The 15,752-nt window shown below is 46.7% G+C and overlaps 1 long non-coding RNA gene across 2 annotated transcripts in view; it reads right to left on the bottom strand.

The window, feature by feature from the left end:
- Nucleotides 1-8,115, bottom strand: part of LOC135175936 (uncharacterized) — a 33,030-nt gene extending 24,915 nt beyond the window's left edge. For both annotated transcript variants that reach the window (XR_010302508.1, XR_010302507.1), the window contains exon 1: nucleotides 7,975-8,115. This is a non-coding gene — a long non-coding RNA (uncharacterized LOC135175936). The remainder of the gene's footprint in view (nucleotides 1-7,974) is intronic.
- Between the last annotated feature and the right edge of the window lie 7,637 nt (nucleotides 8,116-15,752).

Genomic DNA, 15,752 nt, shown 5'->3' with positions numbered 1-15,752 from the left:
AAATCAAACCAGGAAGAGAATGCAATTTCTGAAAGGCACAATTAGTGGGCAATTATAACAGCACAACCTCCTTGGACCAGTGCATCAGACACTGGCACCAGTGCAGGCTCTGTGGAAGAAGAATTGACTTTCAAATTATTTCAGTTGTTTGAGAAACCAGCAAGAGTGAAACGGTTGATACAATCAAAATGTCCTTTTTAAAAGGAAACAAAGGAACAACACAAAACCACAAGAGAAAAAACAGACTTCCTTAAAGGCTCTTAAGTAAGCTAGCTCCAGAGTAACAAACCACTGCTCAAGAGCAGTAAGAAAATTACAAATCCTTCTGGAATCAAGAAAAGAAAGAAAAGCAGATCACTATGCCACTGCTGGACTTGATTTCATGTCAATCTAGTAGCAAATGTTAGCTACATAGGCACAAACAATGGTATTATTGCCTTGAAGGAAATATGTTGGGATAAATCCTGTAGCTGGAGTGCTGCGTTGGATGAGTATAGGCTCTTCAGAAGGGATAGGCCCAGAAGAAAAGGCAGTGGGGTGGTCCTGTACTTTAGGAAAGCTCTTGACTGTCTCAAGCATGATGATGACAGTGATGATAGGGTTGGATGCTTGTGGGTAAGAAGCAGGAGAAAGACCTAAAAAGGAAATGTCATGATGGGAGTCTGCTACAGACCACCCAAGCAAGATGAGGAGGTTGATGATGTGTTTTATAGGTGTCTGGTGAAGGTTTGAGAATCACTAGGCCTTCTTCTTGTGGGGGACTTCAGTGTACTGGATATCTGCTGGAAATACAAAACAGCAGATGAGAAGCAGTCCTGGAGATTCTTGGAGCGCATGGAAGATCACTTCCTAAGACAGCTGGTGAATGAGCCAAGGAGCATGCCTTTGCTAGACCTGCTGCTTGTAAGCAGCAGAAGATTAGTAGGAGATGTAAAGGCTGGAGGCCATCTTGGACAAAGTGACCATGACATGGTGGAGCTTTCAATTCTAAATGAAGCTAGGAGGGGAGTCAATAGAATTACACTTGTGGGCTTCCTTTTGACTTGTTTAGGAGACTGGCTGATGGCATTCCCTGGAGGTAGTCCTGAAGGACAAGGGAGTCCAGGAAGGCTTGACACTCCTCAAGAAGGAAAACTTTGAGACACAGGAGCAAGCTAGCCCTGTGCAATGGAAGACAAGCTGGCAGGGCAGAAGACTGGCCTGGCTACACAGAGACCTTTGGGTAGAGCTCAGGAAGAAAAGGATTCAACTGGCTACTGTTCATCAAGCCAACCTCTGTTAGTCCTGGCTAACCAGGGAGGTCAGGTAATGTGACAGTCATCTACAAGAAGGGCTGAAAGGATGATCCAGAGAACTACCAGCCTGTCAGTCGGACCTCAGTGCCAGGAAAGGTCATGGAACAGGTCATCCTGAGTGCCATCACATGGCATATATGAGACAACCAGGCCCAGCCAGCATGGGTTTATGAAAGGCAGGACCAGCCTGGCTAATCTGATCTCCTTCTACAACAAGGTGACCCACCTAGGGGATGAGGGAAGAGCTATGGACATTGCCTACTTGGACTTCAGTAAAGCCTTTAACACTGACTCCCACAGCATTCTCCTTCAGAGACTCATGGCCCAAGGCTTGGATAAATGCACTTTGCACTGGATAAAAAGCTATCTGGATGGCTGCACCCAAGGAGTGGTGAGGAATGGAGCTAAATCTGACAGGTATCCAGTCACTAGTCATGTCCTCCAGGGATCAGTGCTGGAGCCTCTCCTCTTTAATATCTTTATTAATGATCTCAATGAGGAGATTGAGTGCACTCTCAGTGAGTTTGCAGATGACACCAAACTGGGTGGGTGTGTTGATCTACTAGAGAGCAGCTTATGGCAAGACCTGGATAGGTTGGACTGCTGGGGCAAGCCTAATTGCATGAAGTTCAACAAAGCCAAGAGCCAGGTGCTGCACCTGGGTCATAACAACCCCATGGTGAGCTACAGACTTGGGGATGTGTGGTTGGAAAGCTGCAACTTGGAGAGGGATGTGGGGCTATTGGCTGATAGTTGACTGAGCATGAGTGAGCAGTGTGCCATGTGGCCAAGAAAGCCAATGGCACCCTGGCTTGGATTAGAAACAGGATGGCCAGCAGGCAGAGGGTGGTGAGCATTGCCCTCTGCTCAGCACTGGTGAGGCCACATCTCAAGTACTGTGTTCAGTTCTGGGCCCCTCAATATAGGAAGGACATTGAGGTGCCGGAGCACATGCAGAGAAGGGCAACAAGGCTGGAGAAGTGCTTGGAGCACCTGGGCTATGAGTAGCATCTGAAGGAGCTGGGGATGTTGAGTCTGGAGAAGAGGAGGCTGAGGGGAGACCTCATTGCTCCCTACAACTACCTGAAGGGAGGTTGGAATGAGGAGAGGGACGCCTCTTCTCCTTGGTGTCAAGTGACAGGAACAGAGGAAATCGTTTCAAGCTGCATCAGGGGAGGTTCAGGCTGGATGCTAGGAAGTATTTCTTTATTGAAAGAGTTCTTGAACACTGGAATGGTCTCCCCAGGACACTGGTGGAGTCACCATCCTTGGGGCATTCAAATGTGGGCCTGGCACTTAATGACATGGTTTAGTGTTGATCCTTCAGTGCTGGGCCAAGGGTTAGAATGAATGATACTCAAGGTCTCTTTTCAACCAGATATATTCTGTAAAAAGGGCATGCATTGCTGAATACCTTGGGAAAACAAAAACATTCAGAAGACTGCAACACGGATAGTCAAAACCAGACTGGCTTCTGCATAAAGGACAATGGATAACCAAAACATTACAGCCCACAACAGAGATTAAGGTGGGAAATGGCAGGTATGCAAAACTACAAGTGACATAGGAAGGCTGGACAGGGCAGATGAACTGTTTCAGGAAGTCCAATAAATGAAACATGAGTAAGACATGTTTGAAATGGCTGGAAAGGCACAGGGGATCACAACCCTTGATGAAGAAAATTATTAATGCAAAAAAATGTTTCCATGAGTTTAAGGAAAGATGGGACAAATACTTATGGGCAAGACTGACTAAGCAATAACAGACAGACAAGTCACAGCAGAGCTAGGAAACTCCCCGATCCCAACACAAAGCCCTCCTCTTTCTCTGTCTTTGAATACCTCCCCAGGAGTGGTCATAGCTCAGTCCCCTATCCCATGCACATCATCAGCAGTCTCTGCTTTCAGTTTAGACTTCCATTGAAGCCAGAGAAGTTTCCGCACTTCCAGTCTCATTTCCTTTAAAATGAGCTTCAGCCCTCCTCTAAACACAGCTCCCTGTTCCCAAGGCAAATCAAACCTACTTTTGTAAATATTTTTATTAAAAAGCATATTCTCACCAGGACCTTTTCCCTTCATTTCCCCCCTGCCCTAGAAGTATCAGGAATTCTGCTCTCCATCATAATTCCATTGAGGTGAGTAGTTAAAACCAGTATAAAGTTAATGAAATGGAGAGGAGAGCTCAACCCCTATAGCACATGAATTACTTCATCCCCCACAGCGAATTTATACTGCTGCCCTGCAGATTGATAGTGAAGAGCAGAGCAACCATGCAGTTTATAAAGAGGGAATTAGGGGGAGCAGAGCAGCTGCCCGAGATGAAATTTGGCTGCAAACACTACAAATAAAGACTCTGGCTCTTGGGAAAACAGCAATAAGGTTCTTCTCCTCTTTAAGACATTTACACTGCTAGGGAGCTCAGACAGTTGAGTTGGATCACATTTTTTATACATATTAAAAGGGGGAGGTGCTTATAAATATATATTAAAAAATTCTATATTATATATAAACATCTTTTTAAAAAAGCTTTTTCAAACTATTGATAAGACTACAAGAGAAAGGGAGAAAAGCAAGAAGCAAAACTACCAGGGACAAAAAGGATAATATAACCTTTGAAAATTTGCTAAGGCTTAAGATTTGCCTACTCACACTGCTTTCTACCTCCGTTTAATTAGATTTTGATTTTCTTTTTAGATCCTTTTCCTCCACAGATTCCAAGTAGTAATTATTACAATTGATTTGAAGGAACAGTCCCAAGCCAGAATTAAGCAGCTTATGAAAGTTTGTCTTGTTCCTGGTTAACATTCCTGCTGTGCAGCTGGGTAAGCTGCGTGCAGCAATAAAAACTGGCTGAAATAACGGAGCTGTGCTATGAGCCCAGCCTTGGTCTGGCCAGGGGGAACTCCTCAGTTGTCTCCTGTCACTGGCAGAGATTCAGAGAAAGCCATCCCAAACTATGAGAGAAATCAAGGAAGAGCTCCATCTCTCCCCTCCAGTGTGCCCTTCATCAAAACCATATCACAACTTTATGTTTCCTAAAGAGCAGATTACATAAACAGTTCATCTTCTGCTTGTGTTGTAATAGGCAATTAGCTTCACAAACAAACACGGTCTGCAGGGTCATGCACAGAATGTCAATCCCCTGTAAAGACAGCTTCTAATTGGCAGGTTTTATCCTCAGGTTAAAGTTCAGAGCACTTAGCAGAAATAAAGATAAACAACAACCTCAAAAAGATATTTTTGAGGAATTTGTTGTAAATTGTTTGCAAAAGCCAAAGGAAGACTGAGAGCTCAGAGACTGCAGAAACCCAACTCACAGATAAACAATGTCTCAGTAACACTCACAACCTCTTAGACACCCATATTTGACTTCTGTGGGTCGGCTAGCACAAGGTTTGAAGCAGCTCTCTGGATCCCTCTCCTGCCAAGGGAAAATGGCTGTTTGCATTAGAAACACATAGTGTACCTCAAGGTCTACAACTATGGGTCTCACAAGACAATTTATAATCCATTCCATTGTAGACACATGAAATAGGCTACTTTTGAAGTGTCTGTCTACAAGCAGGAATGCAAGAGAACACATTCTGTGCACCCATGCAGATGAGAACTTTCTGACCAGGCAGGGAACAAATCCCTTGTTCCAAGGAGAGCAAAGTGAGAAGACAGCACTGCACGAATAAAATTCAGAATGATTATTTGTACTGCCCTGGCCAGCAGCCTGCTAGGATGTCTACCAACAAATTCTCCACTCTCTGAATCTCTCATGCCCTGAAACAGCCAGGAATAACCAGATTCCAAATGTATCCCTCCAAGCTCTGCACTTCTAGTTCTGCTTTTTGGGATTCAGACATTCTCACTGCTCCTTCCTGAAAGCTCAGGCTCTGCAGTCCCACAACCCATGCCCACATAATAGCAGTATTCCTCTAGAGCTGCTTCAGAAGCAAGTATGTGTTTCTCTCAAACTCTGGATATAGGGTGAGGGTTAACTTCTCACTGATTAAAAGTGATGCAACAACTGCAGTGAGACTTGCAGAATATTCTCAATGGCATTCCTAAAATAAATCATGATATGCCCACAGACATCTCACATGATATAATCAGAGCTATGAAAATAAGCAGCCAAACATAACCACCTTTTGTGGTCTTTATTTTAGGTCATTCTTTCATTCCTTTAGGTCCTCCCTCATATTCCTCATTTCTCATAAATGCCCATTATTGAAGATCAACTTCTGCAAAGCTTCAGCCCCACTTGGTGACCTTTCCTCCCACTTCCAGCACCAGCCAGTCAATGCTGTTGTTTGGTTACAGCCCACCTAAAATTCTAACTATTCTCTGTAGGCTACAGCTAACTTGCTGGTCAAGGACAGGGAAGCAGCCTCTGTGTTTCAACCTATCAGGGAGAATCCAGGATACAGTGTCATTTATAAATCAGAGCCACAATCACAACCACAAGTGGAGTTCGCAGACTGATATATTGCCATACAGTGTTTCAGCCTAATTTCTTAACCACCCATCTGAGATGTACAAACTGACCTTTAAGCAATTCCCAAAATAGGACAGGATAAATCCTCTATCTGTCACATTAAAAGCACTGTGCAAAGCAAACCATTTACAAGGCATAAGAGCCAATTTCCTTGATCTTTCAAAAGTTAGAGAGCATCACATCTTCCTCACTGTTTCATACTTCTTCTGAACTATGTTTGGAAGCAGATAGTTCTAAGCACAAGGATTGTTTATTTAAAGACTGTTCCCACTGTTGCCTGTCCTCAGCTCTCCCAGGACCACAGGAGACTCCAGAAAAGGAGAGGTTAACAGAAATAAGTGCTAGGAAAGACACAACTACACTGCAGAAGAACCTTTGCCCAGATTCCTCCTTAGTCAAACTTCTCTTCCACCTTCCCTTGGAATCGCAGACTTACTGTTGAATCAGAAACAGCTTCTACTGAGAAGACCTCAAATGACCAGTCACAGTTGGTCTCCCTAGCACTGAGTGATAGAATGAGAGGAAATGCCCTGAAATTGTGCCAGGGGAGGTTTAGGATACTAGGGAAAAAAAAAAAAAAAAAACAAACACCATTATTGAAAGAGTGGTGAGGCATTGCAACAGGCTGCCCAGAGAGGTGGTGGAGTCACTACCCCAAGAAGTGTTCAAATAACATGCGGACATAGCACTTCAGGGCACGGTTTAGTGGTGCCAGGTTGATACAGAACTATAGAATGTCAGGGGCTGGAAGTGACCTCAAAAGATCATCTGGTCCAGCCCCCCCTGCCAGAGCAGATCACACTGGAATGCATCTGGATGGTTCTTGAATATCTCCAGAGAGGAAGACTCCACAACTTCTCTGGGCAGTTGGCCTTGATAATCTTTGAGGTCTTTTCCAACCAGAACAATTCTATCACAGAATGTTAGGGGCTGGCAGGGACCTTGAAATCTCATCCAGTCTAACCTTCCTGCCAGAGCAGGATCACCTATACCAGATCACACAGGAACTCATCCAGGCAGGTCTTGAATATCTCCAGAGAGGGAGGCTCGGCACCCTTCCCGGGCAGCCTGTTCCAGTGTTCCATCACCCTCATAGAGGAAAAAATTCTTGTGTTTTCCTATGCCTCAACTTCTGCCATCATTGGGCATCTCCAAGCAGAGCCTGGCTCCATCCTCCAGGCGCTCACCCTTTACATCTTTATAGCCATGAATGAAGTCACCCCTCAGGCTCCTCTTCTCCAGGCTAAAGAGCCCCAGCTCCTTCAGGCTCTGTTTGTAAGAGAGATGTTCCACTCCCTTAATCCTCTTTATGGCTCTGCGCTTGACTCTTTCAAGTGGTTCTATGTCCTTCTATGATTCTATGACCACTACTCACTGGGGCTTTATTTTTAAATTATTCTGCATTGGTGTAGGTAGCAACAGTGAGGTGAAGGACAGGGTCTCTGTTAGACTCCTGCAGTCTTGGAGTTACACATACATTTATAAGATTTAGGATACTAATAGATACATGAAGAAATCCAGTAGCTTATCTGGAGATGGCTTGTAGGCATGGTTTTGTTTTCTACAAAGGGCTAACACTTTGTGAACACGGGCTGTATTTGTTCCTGGCATATATGACAAGGAATTCTTGCCCTCAGCTTTCTCTCTTTTATTCAAACCCCCTCTTTCTCTTACTGCAATTTCCTCAGGCAGGGAACATTCCTTTATTTTACAGCTGGCCAGTGATTAGTGGAACAATAAACTTCATTAGAGCTTTTAGTGATTACTACAATACAAGCACACAATAAGAGCAGCCAGACTCCCATCAGACTAGACACATACAAGGCCTTTTTTCCAGGGGAAAAGTGTGAGTGTTTTTAGCTAATGTCTAATCATTTAATATACAGCACAACCACCAGGTATGTCCTGTGTTAGTGGTAATCATGATGTGTGCATTGAGAAATGTCTTGCCATTTCTAACACCTGGTTGGACAATAATTCACGTGGGGACCATTTTATGAAGCAGTTTTCTGATCGAAAATATACTTGGGTTTGTTTTTTTTTTTCCCTCTGAGCAATTGCTAAGAGAATGTGAGAGGCATCAGGCAGTGCTCAGTACAAAAATCACCCTGAATTAGCCACAGCCTCCACACTCCTAATGGGATCACTGCTCACTCCCACTAAGAAGGCAAAAGAAGGGAACAGAGAAACAACTCACAGTTTGAGGCTCCAGAACTGGCTCTCACAAGCTTTCTTCATCCGCAGCTCAAAATTAAGGAGAAGAAAAGCCCCCAACAATAGTCCTTCCTACTCCAGACTGAGGAGGTGCTTCTGAATGCCACAGAGCAGGGCGTGCACCCTCTTCATTCTGGTCAAACCTGATGAGGCAACGACCTACACATGTGCCTGGCCACACCTGCAGAGCTGCAGACCACACAGCTTCCTCTATCTATCCATTGAACTACCGATCTATCGATCGATCTGTGCAGCTGACCCCGGCGCCATCCTGCCCGACCAGGCTGCACTAGGCCTCAGCTCCCACACCACTGCTATCTATCGCCTCTGTGCAGCTGACCCCGGTGCAATCCTGCCCAACCAGGCTGCACCAGGCCTCAGCTCCCACACCACTGCTATCTATCGCCTCTGTGCAGCTGACCCCAGTGCAATCCTGCCCAACCAGGCTGCACCAGGCCTCAGCTCCCACACCACTGCTATCTATCACCTCTGTGCAGCTGACCCCGGTGCCATCCTGCCCAACCAGGCTGCACCAGGCCTCAGCTCCCACACCACTGCTATCTATCACCTCTGTGCAGCTGACCCCGGTGCAATCCTGCCCAACCAGGCTGCACCAGGCCTCAGCTCCCACACCACTGCTATCTATCACCTCTGTGCAGCTGACCCCAGTGCAATCCTGCCCAACCAGGCTGCACCAGGCCTCAGCTTCCCACACCACTGCTATCTATCACCTCTGTGCAGCTGACCCCGGTGCAATCCTGCCCAACCAGGCTGCACCAGGCCTCAGCTCCCACACCACTGCTATCTATCACCTCTGTGCAGCTGACCCCAGTGCAATCCTGCCCAACCAGGCTGCACCAGGCCTCAGCTTCCCACACCACTGCTATCTATCGCCTCTGTGCAGCTGACCCCAGTGCAATCCTGCCCAACCAGGCTGCACCAGGCCTCAGCTCCCACACCACTGCTATCTATCACCTCTGTGCAGCTGATCCCGGTGCAATCCTGCCCAACCAGGCTGCACCAGGCCTCAGCTTCCCACACCACTGCTATCTATCACCTCTGTGCAGCTGACCCCGGTGCCATCCTGCCCAACCAGGCTGCACTAGGCCTCAGCTCCCACACCACTGCTATCTATCACCTCTGTGCAGCTGACCCCGGCGCCATCCTGCCCGACCAGGCTGCACTAGGCCTCAGCTCCCACACCACTGCTATCTATCGCCTCTGTGCAGCTGACCCCAGTGCAATCCTGCCCAACCAGGCTGCACTAGGCCTCAGCTCCCACACCACTGCTATCTATCACCTCTGTGCAGCTGACCCCAGTGCAATCCTGCCCGACCAGGCTGCACTAGGCCTCAGCTCCCACACCACTGCTATCTATCACCTCTGTGCAGCTGACCCCAGTGCAATCCTGCCCAACCAGGCTGCACTAGGCCTCAGCTCCCACACCACTGCTATCTATCACCTCTGTGCAGCTGACCCCAGTGCAATCCTGCCCAACCAGTCTGCACCAGGCCTCAGCTCCCACACCACTGCTATCTATCACCTCTGTGCAGCTGACCCCAGTGCAATCCTGCCCAACCAGGCTGCACCAGGCCTGAGCTCCCACACCACTGCTATCTATCACCTCTGTGCAGCTGACCCCAGTGCAATCCTGCCCAACCAGGCTGCACCAGGCCTCAGCTCCCACACCACTGCTATCTATCACCTCTGTGCAGCTGACCCCGGTGCCATCCTGCCCAACCAGGCTGCACCAGGCCTCAGCTCCCACACCACTGCTATCTATCACATCTGTGCAGCTGACCCCAGTGCAATCCTGCCCAACCAGGCTGCACCAGGCATCAGCTTCCCACACCACTGCTATCTATCACCTCTGTGCAGCTGACCCCGGTGCAATCCTGCCCAACCAGGCTGCACCAGGCCTCAGCTTCCCACACCACTGCTATCTATCGCCTCTGTGCAGCTGACCCCAGTGCAATCCTGCCCAACCAGGCTGCACCAGGCCTCAGCTCCCACACCACTGCTATCTATCACCTCTGTGCAGCTGATCCCGGTGCAATCCTGCCCAACCAGGCTGCACCAGGCCTCAGCTTCCCACACCACTGCTATCTATCACCTCTGTGCAGCTGACCCCGGTGCAATCCTGCCCGACCAGGCTGCACCAGGCCTCAGCTCCCACACCACTGCTATCTATCACCTCTGTGCAGCTGACCCCAGTGCAATCCTGCCCAACCAGGCTGCACCAGGCCTCAGCTTCCCACACCACTGCTATCTATCACCTCTGTGCAGCTGACCCCGGCGCCATCCTGCCCAACCAGGCTGCACTAGGCCTGAGCTCCCACACCACTGCTATCTATCACCTCTGTGCAGCTGACCCCGGTGCCATCCTGCCCAACGAGGCTGCACCAGGCCTCAGCTCCCACACCACTGCTATCTGTTGCCTCTGTGCAGCTGACCCCAGTGCAATCCTGCCCGACCAGGCTGCACTAGGCCTCAGCTCCCACACCACTGCTATCTATCACCTCTGTGCAGCTGATCCCGGCGCCATCCTGCCCGACCAGGCTGCACCAGGCCTCAGCTCCCACACCACTGCTATCTGTTGCCTCTGTGCAGCTGATCCCGGTGCAATCCTGCCCAACCAGGCTGCACCAGGCCTCAGCTCCCACACCACTGCTATCTATCACCTCTGTGCAGCTGACCCCGGTGCAATCCTGCCCAACCAGGCTGCACCAGGCCTCAGCTCCCACACCACTGCTATCTATCACCTCTGTGCAGCTGACCCCAGTGCAATCCTGCCCGACCAGGCTGCACTAGGCCTCAGCTCCCACACCACTGCTATCTATCACCTCTGTGCAGCTGATCCCGGCGCCATCCTGCCCAACCAGGCTGCACCAGGCCTCAGCTCCCACACCACTGCTATCTATCACCTCTGTGCAGCTGACCCCAGTGCAATCCTGCCCAACCAGGCTGCACCAGGCCTCAGCTCCCACACCACTTCACTGGGGCTGGTGTCAGCCACTGTGCTCAGCCGTGTTGGACCTCAGTAGAGCTGTGTCATCACGTGGTGCTCCTTTGCACACTGCACCCTAAAGCAATTGCATGCACTCAGGATTTTTAGGTTCTTGCTTGCTTGCTTGCTTGTTTTTCCCCCCTGGAACACAGCTTAAGCAATCAGGCTGGGAGGGACCTTCTGCCAACAGCTCTGGAACCACCTGACTAGCATCAACCCAACTTTAAAGGTCAGGTGGCACAAATGTAGTTAGAGTCCTAAAGATGTCATGAAAGCACTAATGCTCAGGCTGGCAGAAGGGTCAGAGGGTGATCCCCTACTAAAGACCATGGAGAAGAGAAGCTTTAACCACCCCCAGGAGCACATCAAGCTTAGTGTAGTGCAAGGTGTCAATATATAGGAAATGCAGCTTCCTTAAGCCTGCAGTGCCATGACCTAGGGGGTTTAAAAACTGCTGCTACAAATATCAGAGCTTCATAATCATAATGAATAGATTTTCTCTATACTTAAACAGTCAGGGCAATAGATTCACAGGTAACCAGTTGAAAAACCTAATCAACATACTGTTTACTGTGTAGGTTATTTGATTTACATTTGAGAGGTCTTTCACTTACACTCCAGGAAGAGTTGCTGTGTTATATAGTATTCTACCTATGCAGTTAAATAATGGAAATAATAGAGCCAATAATATCCTACAGATATGCAAAGAGAGGTGAGAATCCTGCTTAACAATCTTGTGGGTAAGAAGGATGGATCCTGAGCAGTGATAAGTACCTCAGTGCTTTTTAAAATTTCTTAGGCATTCTAAGGAAGTGAAGGGCCCTTCAAAGAGATATTTTGCTTGTTAATTCTAAATAATTGAGGCCAGGATTAATTACATGTAATTATCAACATTTGATGTTTAACATCACCAGACTACAATGTCCACAGTCTTGTCATGAGCTCTCTGAGTGCAGCTTCTCCATAGACAACCCACCGCAGTGATGTGAGGTGGTGATCAGACTCTGCTAGTACACACAGGATGTGTGGAAAAAGAAGATGACTGAAGTTACAAAGCAGTAATTAAATTAAGAATTAAATATCTTAAACTATATAAGAAGCAGAAGATGTTTTGGGCATTCTCTATCAAGTGTCACATTTCTGTGTCTTGCTTCTAGCCTGAAAGAAATCCCTGTTAGTTCAGCACAGGCTAACAATATGGCTCACACTGAAAATTTTTCTTCACATAGAATCATAGAATGGCCTGGGTTGGAAGGAACCTCTAAAGATCATCTAGTCCAAACCCCTCTACAGTAAGCAGGGTATTCGAGACTAGATCAGGTTGCCCAGAGCCCTGTTGAGCCTTATCTTGAATATCTCCAGGGATGGGGCTCCAACTACCTCACCAGGCAACTTGTTCCAGTGTTCCGCTACCCTCATGGTGCAGAACTGTTCCCAACAATCTAAACTCACTCTTTTCATGTTTCTCTTCTGACTCTGAGACCAGCTCAAGAGGAGCAGGTCAATCAAAGCCTTGCAACTGTGAGGAAAACAGCCAGAAATCCATGAGTAATACTAGCTAATACCACATCTGAGTGACCAGGGCTGCGGGCTGGAAAAAAGCTATGACAATCATCTGAGGCATTACCAGAATACACTGCTGGGATACTCACTGATGATCACCACATGAGCAAATGAGAGAGCTGTACCTGTACGAGCTCATAAACAGAAATTTGACTTGAATAAGAAGGATTATAAGTTACAAGACAGCAACAGATCAAAGTAATAAACATCTTAAAAATAACTAGACATTGCTTATGGATTTTCTGTCCCTTTTTGGATGAAAACTTTACTAAAACCTTGCATTTCTGAAAAAGAATGGAGAAACAGAGATTTGGGTTTCCTTTTTCTTTCAGTACACAAGACTGTAAATATTCTGCATTTCTTAAAATGCAGAAAGAGGGGCTTAGGAGGTGGATACATTTTTTAAAATGCTGAAATACAGTGTTTCCAGCTCAAAATGTCCTTTTATGTTGTCACACACAGAGGTAGGATGATGCCTGAAGCCCCTCCAGCTCTGAGATCACCAGTCTTAAGACTCTTGCTTGCTACTGGAGGAGCCTCCCACCCAGGACTTGACTAGAATAGGGCCCCCTATCTTTTTAACTCTGTGCTCTGGATTTTGTTGATTGCTCATAAATTTGGTATCTTGGACAAACTAGAGTCTTCTGCCTTCATCTGGCTTATATGCCCTGGAAACTTCTTCCAACACCTTCAGGCTTCACATGTCAAATCTGTAGGAGGGAGTTTGGAAGCTGAGTCCCAGAACACGGAATACAGTCTATATACAGCAAGATGTCAGCAGCCTGCTAAGAACTGAGGTGTGTTTCCAAGCTGGATGGAGCCATTAGTCAGAATGTTCTACCTGAAACATATCCAGTGAAGATTTCAACAAAATGTTGCTGAAGATTTGCTGATCAATTGTGTTCCTGAACCCTCCTGTCAGGTTGCCCAAATAAAAAGAGGAAAAGCAATGGTCTGCCTCCCCTTTGATTCTCATGCTGCTGCCAATAAAAAATGTGTCAGTGCTGCATCTTCTAGACACTTCTCTGTGGTATGAAATACCTCATTCTGTGGGGAAAGCAGTTCACATACAGAATGATTACATTTTTTCCCCAAGTGATAACATTTCTTCAGAAAACTGCAGGGGAAAAAAATTATCCTACACAGCTGGTCTATTCTGCTATGAGAGATGAAAAAATGTTGGGGTAGAGAATTTCTCTGTCTCCTCAAAAGTAGTATGGACCCAGAAAAGCTAGATGCATCTTGCAGTTGTATTCCATAACCTGCAATAAAGTCTAATGAACATAAAACTATCATTAAGGGCAAAAAAGTGCTTTTAACTGACGTTCCTAGATTGATTCACCCAAACCTGACAAAAGCTATAGTAGATTCATTCATTTAGCGCACACCTACCATCTGTAGGGTTTGACTTATAGCTGGTGACATCCTGAAGGAGGAGTCTGCACTACACTCATCAGAGATGATGCAGTGGAAGGAAATGGATCTAGAAAAATGCACTCTGAAACGCTATATACTGCACTCAGGTGTTTTAACAAATTAATTTCAGACCTAAAATGCTTGGATAAAACACTGAAATGGCATCCAAGAGCTCCCCTTCCTAGCCCTGAAGGAAGGCTCATCAAAGGAAGTCTTATTAGGCAGTATTGTGTTGTCTGAAATGAAGGCAGATTTAAACCATACTCCTTGACTACTTGAGGTACCACTGCAAAATGTACTGACACTTCCTACAGATTTCCCAGGTGTAGCTGATTGTCAAAATCAACATTAAAATCACTGACTGCTAAGAGATAAATCAATATGCTGATTACACTGCACACACACCACAGGCTTGTACACATTTCTCTAAGCAATGCTGCTTTACAGTACTAATTTGAGTGGCAATGATTTAGTCTCTTGTACCCACTGCAAGAAGATCCCATTCCCTTTTTCACCCCTGTTACTTTGTGGATAGTAATTAATTAGCATTTGTATAAATGATGAGGGAAGATCCTCCATGGAGAAGACCAGGCTTTGGGGAAAAGGACAGCAAAGGAGGGAAGGGGAGAGGAGGTAGGAAGGAAGAAGTGATTGCTAACTGAAGAGAAACTTCTTTTGTTGGGGCAATGCCATTTTGGGAGATTCAGAGATACTTGTTCCTAGTGTCCTACCAAAAAGTTTGACAAATGCCAAATGCTTTAAGGCTGGGTTTGATAAGAGGAATGTAAGAGAACAATCCCACAGATATGTGTGTTTGTACTGGTTCCACACCTCTATCACTGATTATTCAGCCAAGGCAAAGTGCCAAAAGCACTTTTAAAGCAAGGAGAGCATGGGTCAGTGTGTGTAAATATAGCTTTTCTTAACTTGCTTAGTTTATGCTGCTCAGAAACACATGTTAATTCTGCAAACTGCCAGTGATGCATACCCTAGTGTATACCTTATGCTAAAGCTGCAAGCCCTCTACATCACACAGAAACATTCCCATCTGAATTCCAGAGGCAGCTAAATGGGCCAAGACAATAAAGACTTGGTCAAACTGATAAGGCCAGGAGTGTGTGCTCAACTTTTTGCAAATGTTCAAGATGAACTTCACACCAAGAAACATCAATTCAGTCAAACATGTAAGAGAATGAATGACCTAAAGTCCCAGGGTACCCCAAATTCCTTTCTTCTGCCTCCCCCCTCCGCGGGTTCGAATGAGAGAAGAAGGTGTGAGAACTGCTTCCCCACCCCCGCAATGCCCTGCGGGCTCGAACGGGGAAGAGCAAAAGGCGCCTTTCCTTATATGCCTGGGATGTTCTGGATGCCAGTGCAGGCAGCCACCGCATCAGTGCACGGTGGATTGTCCCCAGTTATTAATTGTCAAGCCTGGCCTTTACAGGCAAAGGCAAGTTTTGTCTCCCTACAGGACAGAGTCAAAGCCAAGGACCAGTTCCTGACTGGCACCTGGGAAAGGGAAAACCAGCTACACAAGAGATGGAGACACATCACTGGGGCAGCCAGTGGATGATGGCATCAGGACCCACATAGCATGACCTCCAGCCATGGACTCAGAGCAGCTAAGGCTCTACCATGAACTTTATTATTGCTCTACCAGGGACAGAGCAATTAATTACTCAGTTAACTGTGTGTGTAGCTTTATTTAACATTGGGCTATTTTTAAGCCTTTTTAAATATTGTTGGGGCTATTACTAAGTGTTGTTAAATATTGT

The sequence above is a fragment of the Pogoniulus pusillus genome, chromosome 1 (assembly GCF_015220805.1).
Source record: "Pogoniulus pusillus isolate bPogPus1 chromosome 1, bPogPus1.pri, whole genome shotgun sequence".
Lineage (NCBI taxonomy): Eukaryota > Metazoa > Chordata > Aves > Piciformes > Lybiidae > Pogoniulus > Pogoniulus pusillus.
This window is presented reverse-complemented; position numbering and strand designations above follow the sequence as displayed.